Raw genomic sequence first — 12,383 nt, 5'->3', positions numbered from 1 at the left:
TGAACCACCGCTTGACAGTCGTTTTGGTTTGAAGAGGGTGGTGTCGAGAATATATAGCCTGTTGATTATATGCACTAGTGGCTCGTATTGCGGAGAAGCGGTGTCAGCGATTACAATACGCCAATAATAGAACCTCCTTCAACTGACTGTTTTCCATCATGTGTGCTATGCATTAAGCCTTTCTTGTTACCTCTCGCAGTACAAATAAGGCCATTCTACAGCCACCTACAGCCACCATTCTACAGCCAAATAAGCGCTCGCAGAGTGCTGCTAGGCCGCGAAAGGAATGATGAGGCCGTTTATACGTTCCTTTCATTTAATAAATTTCAACGCTACTGATAATCATACCTAATTCACTAATATCGAAAAAAACACCAATTTATAAATTCGAAACTGCCACCAGCTTTCCCCGTGGCACACGAGGACACGTCGAATGAGCTGTCGATGGCCTCAAACTTTTGTGCCAACAGTCTGAAAAAGAGAGAAAAGGAGTGAATGACGGTGGTGAATCACACGGAGGGACCCACACTAGTCTCTAAGAAATCGTGCTCAAAGGAGAATAGTTTTCGTCATTGATCTCTGAGGCGCCTATATATGTATAGATCCGGTCAGACTGAGGCACCCTCGCAAATCATGGCTGCTCCTTCAACTGCACTCCATCGTAATGCCGCAAAGAAAAAGCTTTGACACTCGGTTTTGGAGACTGCATATTCTGCACACGCGGAGCCAAAGTATTCTTCAGAATGCGAGTACGTTCGCTCCTCTGCATCATGCCGTTATTCTGTACAGTATCCCACGTGGCCGTTAAACAGTTGATGTGATAAGCAGGAAATTCTTGCAGCATTATTGAAAGTTTAGAAAAACTGGCCAAATATACGAAAAGAGAAGCGACGCAGAAAATGTTCCGCGCCTTTCAAAAATTGTTTTCTTCGCCTCGTCGCTGTCGACATTGCATAGGCGAAGGGTATAGAGTGAGCTATTTCCACTTAAGAAGGGCACTCTATCCAGCTCTAAGTATTACTAAAAACCGAACTGATGGCTTTTTATGGCAATGTTGATAATTTTTCTGCAGCAGAATGTGCATTTATTGCCGAAGAAATTCGATCTAAAAGTTTTCTCGCCACCGAATTTGAAGTTGCGATGTCAAGATCGATAAACGACTGCATGCTCACCGCGTTTAGAGTGAACACCAGTGTGGGCTAGCTTCAGGGATGCGGACAAAAATAAATGCTTTCGCGCATCCCACTTTCCTGGTGGAAACCTCCGAGGATAAAGATAAGAGTGCTTGATTTTTACAACATTTCTAGTTAATAAAGCTCTGTTTTTTCAATTAATGTATCCTATTTCATATGTGCAGGTTAATTTATCGACACACCTAAACCGTTCTTCATGTTGCATTTTTGTACTTCAGCAACGAATTCAAGAGCCTCTTTATCGATTTCCAAAATTCGGGTGGCCTGTACGCGCTGTATATTTCGAAAAATTGCGATCGAAATTGAGATCGGGAAAGTCGTCCCACCAGAGGCGACCACCATCACGACGTCACAAGGGCAAAGATAGAGCAACGTCGTCTGCTATCATTTCTGTAATGCGCGCAGCAAGGTCTCTTGTCCCCTGGACTTTTGCGGCCGGTTGAAGTAGCAGTCATCCATCATATATGAGTTACTGGCTCCGCAAAAGCAATAACTGCAACGTAGTTTTCTTCTGTATAGGTAGGGTCCGTCCAAACTAGGTCGATACGACGAGGATCGACGGTCGGTGTGCTATAGGTACGCAGATTCGGTCGCTGATGCACCGGTCTGTCACGCTAGACCGACGACAACGCCAGCACGACCAACGACCCCGTATCTTAGTAGTGTAAAGAGCTAGCTTAGTTGGAATCAGAAGTGGGAACCCTTCTGACTTTTAACTTATTTGACCTCAACCTAGCCGCGGCTACATAAGCGAGGTGCGTGAGCCAGTGATGTGCTTTCAATCAGTGCCTGTGCATAGAATCGCACGGCGAGGAAATCGACACGGGCAAAAAACCACCGCACGACGATGCCGCTCGTCACTCCCCGCCGTCGCCTGGGCTCGTGTGCACCTTATACGCATTGAAAAAATTAGTTAGAATTAGTTAGAATTTAGTATTAACCAGCGGTGAACTTGATATGACTTATAACCTCGAGCGTACCAGACGCTTGGAAGAACGCGCATATTATCTTAATTCCTAACAAACGAGACGTCAGGGACTTGGGAGATTACAGGCCGATTAGCCTACTGTCTTTTGCCAACAAGGTATTTACAAACTTAATCGCAAATAGAAGCAGGACAAGCTTAGATTTCAAACAACCAAATTATCATTCAGGCTTTCGGAAATGATACTCGATAATAGACCATTTACAAACTACCAATCATGTGACAAAGACATCTGCGGCAAATAACCAACCCCTATATATACCCTTCCCTGCGATAAAGCATTTGACTGAGTGGAAACCTCAGCCGTCATGCAGGAATTGCGGAATCAGGGTGTAGGCGGTGTAACGTGAAAATACTGGAAGAGATCTATAACGACTGCACAGCTAACAAAGTCCTTCATAAAGTCAGCAATAAAATTCCAAAAAGAAGAGTGTCAGGGAGGGAGACATGATCTCGTCATTGCTATTAAGCGCCGGTTTAGAGGAGGTGTTTATAGGCCAGGATTGGGAAGAGATGGGGATCAGAGCTACTGGAGAATCTACTGGAGAGCTACTGGAGAACTGGAAGTAATCTGTGATCCGCTGATGACCTTGCCTTGTTAAATCAGGTTTAAGTTTATGGGCGTTTTACGTCCCAAAGCGACTCAGGCTATGAGAAACGCCCTAGTGAAGGGCTGTGGAAATTTCGACAACCTGGGGTTGCTTAATGTGCACTGATATCGAACACTACATGGGCCTCAGGAGACGAACTGCTAACTCTGATCACTAAATTGGACAGGCAGAGCGGTACGATGGGTATAAAAGTTGACATGCAGACAACAAAAGTAATGTTGAACAACCCTGCATGGGAACTGCAACTGTTCACAACCAGTAGCAACGGGATGGAAGTGGCAAGGAAATGCGTGTATTTAGAGCAGGCGGTGACAACTCATCCGGATCATGAGAGCAAAAGAAAAAAAATAAGAATGAGGTGGACCGCATGTGGCAGGTTTTCTCAGACTATGAATGGCAGTTTACCAATATCCCTCAAAAGGAAAGTACAAAAGCTGTATCTTACGGGTACTGAACTATGTGGCAGAAACATGGAAGCTAACGAAAAGAGTTAAGCCTAAGTTAACGACAACGCAGAGAGCTATGGAGAGAAAACTAACTTTAAGAGAGTGCAATCCGGCAGAGTGGTTGAAGGAACAAGCGTGGGTTATTGACATCTAAGTCGAAACCTAGAGGAAGAAATGGGCTTGGGCAGGGCATGTAATGCTGAGGCAAGATAACCGCTGGTCCTTAATGTTAACGGAGTGCATTCCAAAAGAAGGTTAGCATAGCAGTGGGTGGCAAAAAGTTCGGTGTGCGGATGAGAGTGAGAAGTTCGCAAAGATAGGTTGGGCTCAGCTGGCAAAGTACAGGGTTAAATGGAGACAAATGGGAGAGGCCTTGGAGCTGCTGTGGGCGTAATCAGGCTGATGATGATGATGAAGCCTTGCAATATATTTTCTATGCTTCCTATACATGCTCCCCAAGCAACACTGCTGCGCGTAAAGTGAATGCTTATTAAACAGCCCCGCCGCGGTGGCTCAGTGGTTACGGCGCTCGGCTGCTGACCCGAAAGACGCGGGTACGATTCCGGCCGCGGCGGCCGAATTTTGATGAAGGCGAAATTCTAGAGGCCCGTGTACTGTGCGATGTCAGTGCACGTACACGGGTGGACGAAATTTCCGGAGCTCTTCACTACGGCGTCCCTCATAGGCTGAGTTGCTTTGGGACGTTAAACCCCAATAAACCAAACCAAGCTGATTAAACAGCACCAGGGACCCCATATTGCGGCTATGGGGAGCCTGCGCTGCCCAGGTGGCACTGCAGTTATTCCACTATTCGACTAAAAACTGCTGCCGGCAGTCGCTTGGGCCGCTACAAACGCGAGTGCACATTCTGAACGATTCGAAGCACGCGTTTTGTTGATAGCACTATTTGCGTCGCTTCTGTAGACATAACCCAGATAGCTGACAGGCACCACGTGTGGCTTCGACAGAGCGCAGAAGCTCATGCCACTAAGCTCAGAAAGATGGCGTGGAATAGAACTACAAATGCACCAAAAACTGCGTGCTCCTCTCTATGCTGTGTGTTACGGCGCTGCAATCGACACGGCAAACTTCAGCGCAGGTTCCCCATACGCGTAATAACGCCTCCCAAAGTAAATTTGTCTCGTTCGCATCATTCTGCTCTATAAAAAAAATTAGCCATCAAACAATATTTCCGTGGCCCACATTAACATTCCCTTTGCTGCACTGCGCATACCATCAATTTTCACCATGACTGGCGTAATAGCTTCCGCAACCAAAACGCGCTTGTTGCAGCGCCAAGAATCGCATTTGCGGCTGGGATGTCAGCTGAACAACTGCGAGGAACGACAGAATGCACAGGCGTCTGTGAGTTGCCACTTACGGAGGCGGTTGGCAGCGGCAGCAGCAGCACCGCAGCCGAACGCTCTCCTAGCAACCCCCCAACTCCGCCGTCACAACAAAGCGGTAGCAGCCGCCGTTGGCTGCGGACTCTGCACCACAATGGCGGCGTCCCGTGGGGCGCAGGCCGATGTCTTTCTCCACTGGAAACGGCTTCGAGGACTGATGTTGGCTGCACCTGATAAAATATATGCAATCACATTGGTGTAAACGAAAAGCACGATGAATATGGGCTCGTAAACTGAAATAAACAACTGGCTACGCTGTACGAGATGCTAAAATCGTGCCCACGCACTGACTTCATGATAGCTGGTGATCGATGGGGTGAAGTTTATGAGTAAAGACAAGCAAGTGCCGACGTATAATTACCGAATTTACATCTCTATTGGCGTCAACTGGGTTATACCGTATGATGTCACAATGGCATATGCACGTTTACAATTATTATGAATAAAAATTAAAGTGTTAAATATGTACTGTTATTTGGCCTACCTCACCATGAATTGTAAAAGCAAAGAATAAATACTTTGCCACACACACGGCAGCTGATCATACACAAATCCATAATACACAAGTCCATAATAAGTGATGTGCCCAAGATTTTTACGTGAATACTTCATCTATGACAATTTTATTTCAAGTCCATATTGAGCAACGTGCGAAAGAATGCTACGACATTAGTTCATCTCTGACAATATTTGCTTTCGCAATTACCAAAAATCTTCTATAGCTCTCTCAAACATGTGCCCGAATTCAATCATACTACTTCCACGCCCTACCTTACCTACTTCGTCAAAGAGGTATGAAACTAAGGGGTAAAATCACCCGTCTGGGAACACTGTGCAAACAAAGATGACAGCCTCCTGGGTATGCAGCGGGCGTTCGAAATGGTGCCGTTCTTCGATTTGTATTCGTCATGACACGGATCAGATTATAGTGGCTAACCGATCAGACACGATCAGATTATAGTGGCTAACCAGCTCCTCGTAACAGGACTTAACAACCACACTAATGACCGCATGGAAATCATAACCTTGTGCATTGAGGCATTCTGTTTGCAGTATGGCCAGCACCAGATCTCTTGTAGTGATAAAATCTCTTTCGGAGAACCCCAAGAGGCATGAAGCGAAAGATCTACTTGTCCTCAAGCACGCAGGCCCCACTCTGCTTCCACCGTCCCTCTGACGTACAGCTCCGTTCAGCGAGGCCGTGTCGCAGCACCAGAACACTGGAGTGTTGCCCTCGTGGCTTACTCGTCGAGGGGACACAGCACTTATACCAAGGTAAAAACTGCAGATGATACAAAAATCTCAATGACCGGTTCATTATTCAGTATCGTCGCCCCTACAAAACGAAACCATGATCAAAGCACGATCACACGACATTGATACTCTGGTCACAAGGCAAGTCTGTGACTGCCTGGAGGAATGTGATCGTCCTGAGTGAAATAATTACAAGAAATGATTAAGGCCAGGGTCACATTTCTTCCACTGCTTACGCTTTCTCTCTCTAGTGCGCTGCGGAGCACTTCATGTTGTTCCCTCAAAGGGCAACACGACAGCACTAACTACTTTTCAGTGAGAAAACACAGAAAATGAAATATAGCGTAACTATCGCGAATTTCGCTTTTCCGTTTATTCGCTTTTCACGAGACGAAAGCACGAACGGCATCGCGGCGTTACGAAAACTAACGCTCGTTACCTTGCCGGGCGTGATTTTAGGGATTGTCGCGCAGGCTGCTGATTGGTGAGGAGAATTCAGCTAGAGCGCCTATGCAACTGGGCAGAGTAGAAGGCTGAGAAGCAAGCTTACCGTGGTTGTTTGTAGTCGTCAGTGCCTTGTCCTCCGATGATAGCCGACCGAGGCCACGATGGTCTTGGCGATCTCGGCGACCGGTGGCTGCCGAGCTGGGCGCGTGACACGGTTGCGAGTTCCTGGCGGCTCTCATGGCAGCAGTCAGCTCCTCGTCCAACATTCTCCTGCGCCGCGAGGTAGAGTGCGGAACCACTTTGAAGGGGCTGAGCAGCGGGCCGGTCGGGACAGCCAGGGTGGACTCCCATAGCTCTGCGATGCATCCTGCAACAATGGTTCTAACGAAAAGATGGCGTGCGTTCGACGGCTCGCGCAGCTCGAGCAGAAGACTGGAGCGGTTCTTTTTCTCCTTCTTGCCGTTCGCTTTGCGCGTGCCCTAGCAATCAAGTTGCCAATATCTAGGAGGTCCCTGGCCACGCGATTTACCCCAATGCAGGAGCTCCTTCGACGTCTACAATCGCTGAATCTGAGTGTTCATTACGTCCGCAAGCTTCTCTTGTTAACAGGAGACACTAAAAGATGAAAAAATTAGAATGTTATTCATATGAGCTTCGAGAAAGAAGATGAAGAAGACGCAGCCGAACGAAGAAAACTTCGGATCTCATCGAGTGCTTTGCTAAATGTTCAATTTTTTCTTTTCTATGCATTATTACACTTTAATTTAAGTAATCATTTCTTATTTATTCTCTCCGTCTCTCTCTCTCATCGACTTCCTTATTAAATGTTACAATAATTTCTTTTTTATGCATAATTGCATTATGAAAATTTATCAATTATTTCTTTTTCTATTCTCTCCCTCTCTTTTTCACCCCAACTCTTATCCCTTCGGAGTGCTTGCACTACTTAAGGTGGAATCTGCCGGGGTTTTCGCGTAATTTTCTTTTGCCTTTATTGTGTACAGATGAATAACAACCTCTGCCTCCCGATTCCTGGCCGATCCCCCAGTGTGGGTGTGTGCAATGTTTTGAAAAGATAATAACAAAGTCTTCTGTCGTTCTTCCTGAACGACACACTTTTTCTGTGATGGGCATAGCATTTAACGATTCTGTTCAACTATGCTTCATGGTGGTTGAAGAGCATGACGAGGCGTCAAAGATACTGAACGAAATAAAGGAAGTCAGCAAAAATGAGTGAGCATTTATGTTTTGCCGCCCGTGCACCAGTGTAAATCACATAGTTTTGTAGCGGTCACGGTGACAGCGTCATCAGCAACAACCTAACTACTACCTCTATTGGAAATAGGTCTCTCCCATAGTCTTCAACTTTTCTCCTGCGCCAGCCGCGGCCAGCATATAGCCACAAACTTCCTATCCTCCCCTGTCCATCTACTTACTTGGAATGCAATCGGATACCCTAAGTGGCCGTCGGTTTCTTTTCTTTTGCCTTCCGCTACACATGTCCCAGCTATGCCCACTTCCACTTTTGATTTAAGCTAGGTTATCATCAACTCGCATTTCTTTCCTAACCCACTTCGCTTTCTCTCTGTCACTTTAACATTACCGCTATCATTTTATATTTCAAAGCTCGCAGCGCTTTCCTCAACTTAATTTCAAACCTTTTGTAAATTCTAGGTGTTACTGCCCAATAAGTGAACACTTGCAACATACAACTACTGAAACATTCTTCTCGAGGTGTAATTCTAAACTGCTATCGATCACCTTTGAATACCTTCCAAATGTACCCAAGCGCTTTTCTCTCCTCTTTTCCTGCCATGGTCTCGATCTGCAGTCATTACTTGCTGTCGACCACTGGCATTCCATCCTTATACTAGTGCCTAAGCCATCTACATGATTCCAGCAACCATCGTAACATACCGCGTAGTTTTTTGCCAGTGGGTCGCGAACACGTTGAATATTATGTACAGTCTTGGTGAAAAGTCTTAAGGCCACAGCATTCAGCTCCAGTGAAATGAATGTTCCTAGAAGGCTCCATTTAGCGGATCATGCAAAACATAAATCAAGCAGAAAGTTCCCCAGTAGCACAAACGGGGCTCGGAATTGCGGTCCCTCGTGGGCCCCGCACGGTTTGCCCATGCGGGCCTGATGTGGGGTATGTGCAGGATTTGCAACTGGGCATCGCGCGGGACCCTCAGGAGCAGCCAGTGGGCTTGCTACATAGGACCCCTATGGTGTGCATGCATAAAAACGATAAAAGCGGCTTTCTTCGGTCCCTTGTGGGACCAATAGGGGCAGTAATGGGCTTCTGAGAGGGGACTTGCAGGGGGGCCTAGGCGGCAGTGCAGCGGGGACCCACATGGGCTAGCCCAAGCCCAGCCCACGCGGGCTAGCGCAAGCCCGGACCACGTGGTCAAGTCCACACCCGCCCCACGCCAGGCCCACATGGGCTACCCATGCAAGGCCCACAGGGAGACACACACAGACAAAGAAAGGCACAGGGCCCACACAAGCGCTGAATTCTGGGCTGGTGTGTGTGTCCTCTCTCTTTCTTGGTCTGTGTGTTTGCGCGGTTGAACCACCATTATGAATCTACACTAATTAGCCAAATCTGCAGTTCTTTTAAAGGCAAAACCAACTCTTGCTTCTCAACCGGTTTTTCTTGGGGCGATCGCTCACCCGCCCTATTTCTTCTCCCGATTAGAAACACCTCGATGCGGGCTATCTTTTGCCCATCGAACCAGAAACACGAGCTCTGATGCACTCCGGGTGAGGTCTATTCTGCAATAGCAGATATTAAGCAACAGGGTAAGGAGCTTGTTCAGGTGAAATCCTTGCGCCGCATGTCGTCAGTCGGGAAAAATCCCACAATTCCTGTAAACAGAAAATAGAAAAAGGAAATAGCGGACGTTTGGGTTCGAACCCGTCCCCAGTGCGCCAGGTGGGCACACAATGCGTACGCCACGAAGGTTTTTCTTGGTTATTTATTGCCCGTAGGCCACGAAGGGTGGTGGTTTCAGGCGTGTTTGGGGGACACCCATTGAACGGGTGGCCCAGTGTACGCCTTAGTAACCTGTGCTTGGGATGTGTTCTGCTCTTACAGTAGTGAAGAAAAGAAGCAAATATTAATGTGCTAATTACACGTCAGAAGTTGGACGGAATGAAAAGGGGCGTTATGGTGCTTCATCGTTCTGAAACAAATGGTGTGTATGTGTAGAAGTAGCGTATTATGCCGTGCACAGTAAGCTAGATAGAAATCGATGATAGATAATCAATAATTGGGATTGTAATCGACGATCGTGATCGGTAATGTGATTGTGGATTGGTAATCGCTAAGAAATAATAAAAGGAAAAAAGAGGAAAAGGAGGAGAAGGAGGTACCGAGTATCTCACGCAGCGGAAGTTGTACGTCGCATTACTTAAAAAAAGATAATGCGCGCAAATTAAGACAGGACGAAAAAGAAGACCCGGACAAGCCAGGCGTCTCATGACGCCTGGCCCTGAGCATTGGCAATGCTCAGTACCGAGAATGCACCTCACGCCTTTGGTATTTGAATTAATAATGTTTTGCAAATCAGTGTCGTAACATTGCTGGTGTATTAACAGGTTGCTCGGACGATTTCAATGCATGCATGGTCATCCTCATTTATTTGCGGCACATTCCGCAGCATCGATGCGATGCGTGATGTTTGTTCAGGGCCTTGAGCCGCTCCCCCTCAGGATGCTTGTCGCTGATTTCTCTCGCAGATATACACCATACGCCTCTCTAAAATAAAAGAATACAAACCCTAAAACTAATTTATTCATGTTAACATGAAGGTCAAGCAATTTCCCTATGTAACTGAAAGACAATTTTGCGGTATTTCATCTCTCTACCCAGTGCAATCTACAAATTGCTAGCTAAAAGGACACTGAACAGTTAGAAAGTTTCTGTTGATGCCGAGCATATGAACGAGACGGAGGCAGTACTTAGGCAACAGAGTGATTTCAGATGCGTACTTACGTCCCAGCAGCACGACGTCGCCGTCATCAAATCCGCCTTCACCGCCGTGGCCTTCAGCTCTCAAACGTAAGTAAATATTACTGTTCACCACTCACGTCTTACGGAGCGAACTCATTCATCACTGAGACAGGGACGATAGGGTTCCAACATTCTTGCACTCGACGTACGCATAGAAGGCGATGTCATCCTCGATCGTGGATTGATCAAGGAAACACGAGTAAAGGCGCAAAGAACTGTATAACACGAATTCAACGAGGACGAGCGAGTGCCAGCGCGTTTTCGCAGCTCCCTTCATCGCCTCACACTCAACCCAACCGCAGGAGAGAAGAAAAACCTTTCCCAAAGCAACGCAGGAAATGTGCTGACATGCGTCTGGGTTCGAGTCACGTGAGAACTGTGACGTCATTGGGCCTGTATATATTTGGCTACAATAAACAGACTGGCGTCTTTCGCTCTGGGCTTGGACACAGACCTCGCTGCTTCTCGATGCGTCTCCTCTCGGTTGGAACGCTCACCCCGATAGCGGCCGGACGCCGCTACGACATGGTTTCAGAAGTATTAGCTGGAACCGGGGAGAGAAGCATAGCGTCGAGAGATGGACGGAGCCAAAATCTTCACAGCTCCGGGCCTTCAACAGCCACCACCGCTGGACTTCGACAATACATCGGAGTGGCCGGCATGGATTCAGCATTTCGATTACTATCGCGTTGCATCGGGCCTCAACGAACGTTCAGAGGGAGCACAGGTACGAACGCTTCTCTACTCTATGGGACGGCAAACTCGGGATATTTTGCCACTTTCGGTCTCTCGGACGAGGACTCGAAGAATTTCGACGTCGTCAAGAAGAAATTCGACACATATTTCATAAAAGAGGTCAACGTCGTGTACGAGAGCGCTTGCTTTCACAAGCGACATCAAATGCCCGGTGAGTCAGTAGACCGGTTCATAACGGCGTTGCATTTCTTAGCAGAACGGTGCGATTTTGGCGAATTTAAGCATCGACTTATCAGAGACAGGTTCGTCGTCGGAGTAACAGACGAAAAACTTTCAGAGTCGCTCCAGATAGACTAAGCTTTCTCTTGCGTCCGCAGTTGCGAAAGCACGCCTTAAAGAGACGGTTCAGCACCAGCAGGAACTCCTTCGCAACTCCACGGCAGACCAAGCCTCGAGGGTACCTCTTGCCTGTAAAAATGTGACAGTTGGCTCCGCAGCAACAGTCGACGCCGTGGGACGTAACAAAAAGACTCAACGCGGGAACGCCAGCTCTTCAGTGCGTCATGACGGACGCTGCACCTACTGCGGTAACTCCCTGCATCCACGAACATTTTGCCCAGCGAGGACAGTTAAGTGTAATTACTGCGGCGTAATTAAAGGGACACTTTGCTAAAGCGTGCCTCAAAAAGACTTCCACGGGCAACCAACGCAAGGTACGAGTTTCTTCTGTGCAAGCGCGCAGACGGGACATTTTTTTGTGGGAGAGATTGGAACGCCAGGTGTAAAAGCGCGATACATTCAAGTATTTGTTAACTCTGTTCCAGTGTTTGCAAAAGTTGATACTGGGGCCGAAGTTACCGTGCTTCCGTCATCTTTTCCTGGTCTCCCTGTTAAGTTAGCGAGAGCAAACGAGGTTTTCTCAGGCGTGAGCGGTTCACGCCTGAATATTTTGCGCAAATTCGAGGCAGAAATCGCTTGGAAGAGGAAACGTTCTCGCCAAACATGTTATGTCGTCAGCCCGCTACGACGTGTTCTTCTCGGTTTGCCCGCTCTGGAGGCACTAGGAGCCGTGACGTTTGTCGATTCAGTCGCGCAGAAGGGTTCTATCGGTAGTGTTCCAGGCCCCGAGGTTTGTAGTAACCTGTGCGCAATGCCAGGAGAGTATCAGATTCGGCTTCGCTCAGACGCGGTTCTGTATGCTATAACTGCTCCATGCAAAATTCCAATTCCGCTCAGGGAATGCGTCCGCTTTGAACTCGAAAAAATGGAGCGAATGGGCGTTATTCGTACGGTTGACGGGCCTACGGAGTGGTGTGCCGGTATAGTA

At 47.5% G+C, this 12,383-nt stretch overlaps 1 pseudogene; it reads left to right on the top strand.

The window, feature by feature from the left end:
* The first annotated feature begins 10,926 nt into the window (after positions 1 to 10,926).
* On the top strand, positions 10,927 to 11,841 carry LOC149353536 (uncharacterized; annotated as a pseudogene).
* Positions 11,842 to 12,383: the final 542 nt, after the last annotated feature.

The sequence above is a fragment of the Amblyomma mixtum genome, chromosome 3 (assembly GCF_055824585.1).
Source record: "Amblyomma mixtum isolate Tamu chromosome 3, ASM5582458v1, whole genome shotgun sequence".
Lineage (NCBI taxonomy): Eukaryota > Metazoa > Arthropoda > Arachnida > Ixodida > Ixodidae > Amblyomma > Amblyomma mixtum.
This window is presented reverse-complemented; position numbering and strand designations above follow the sequence as displayed.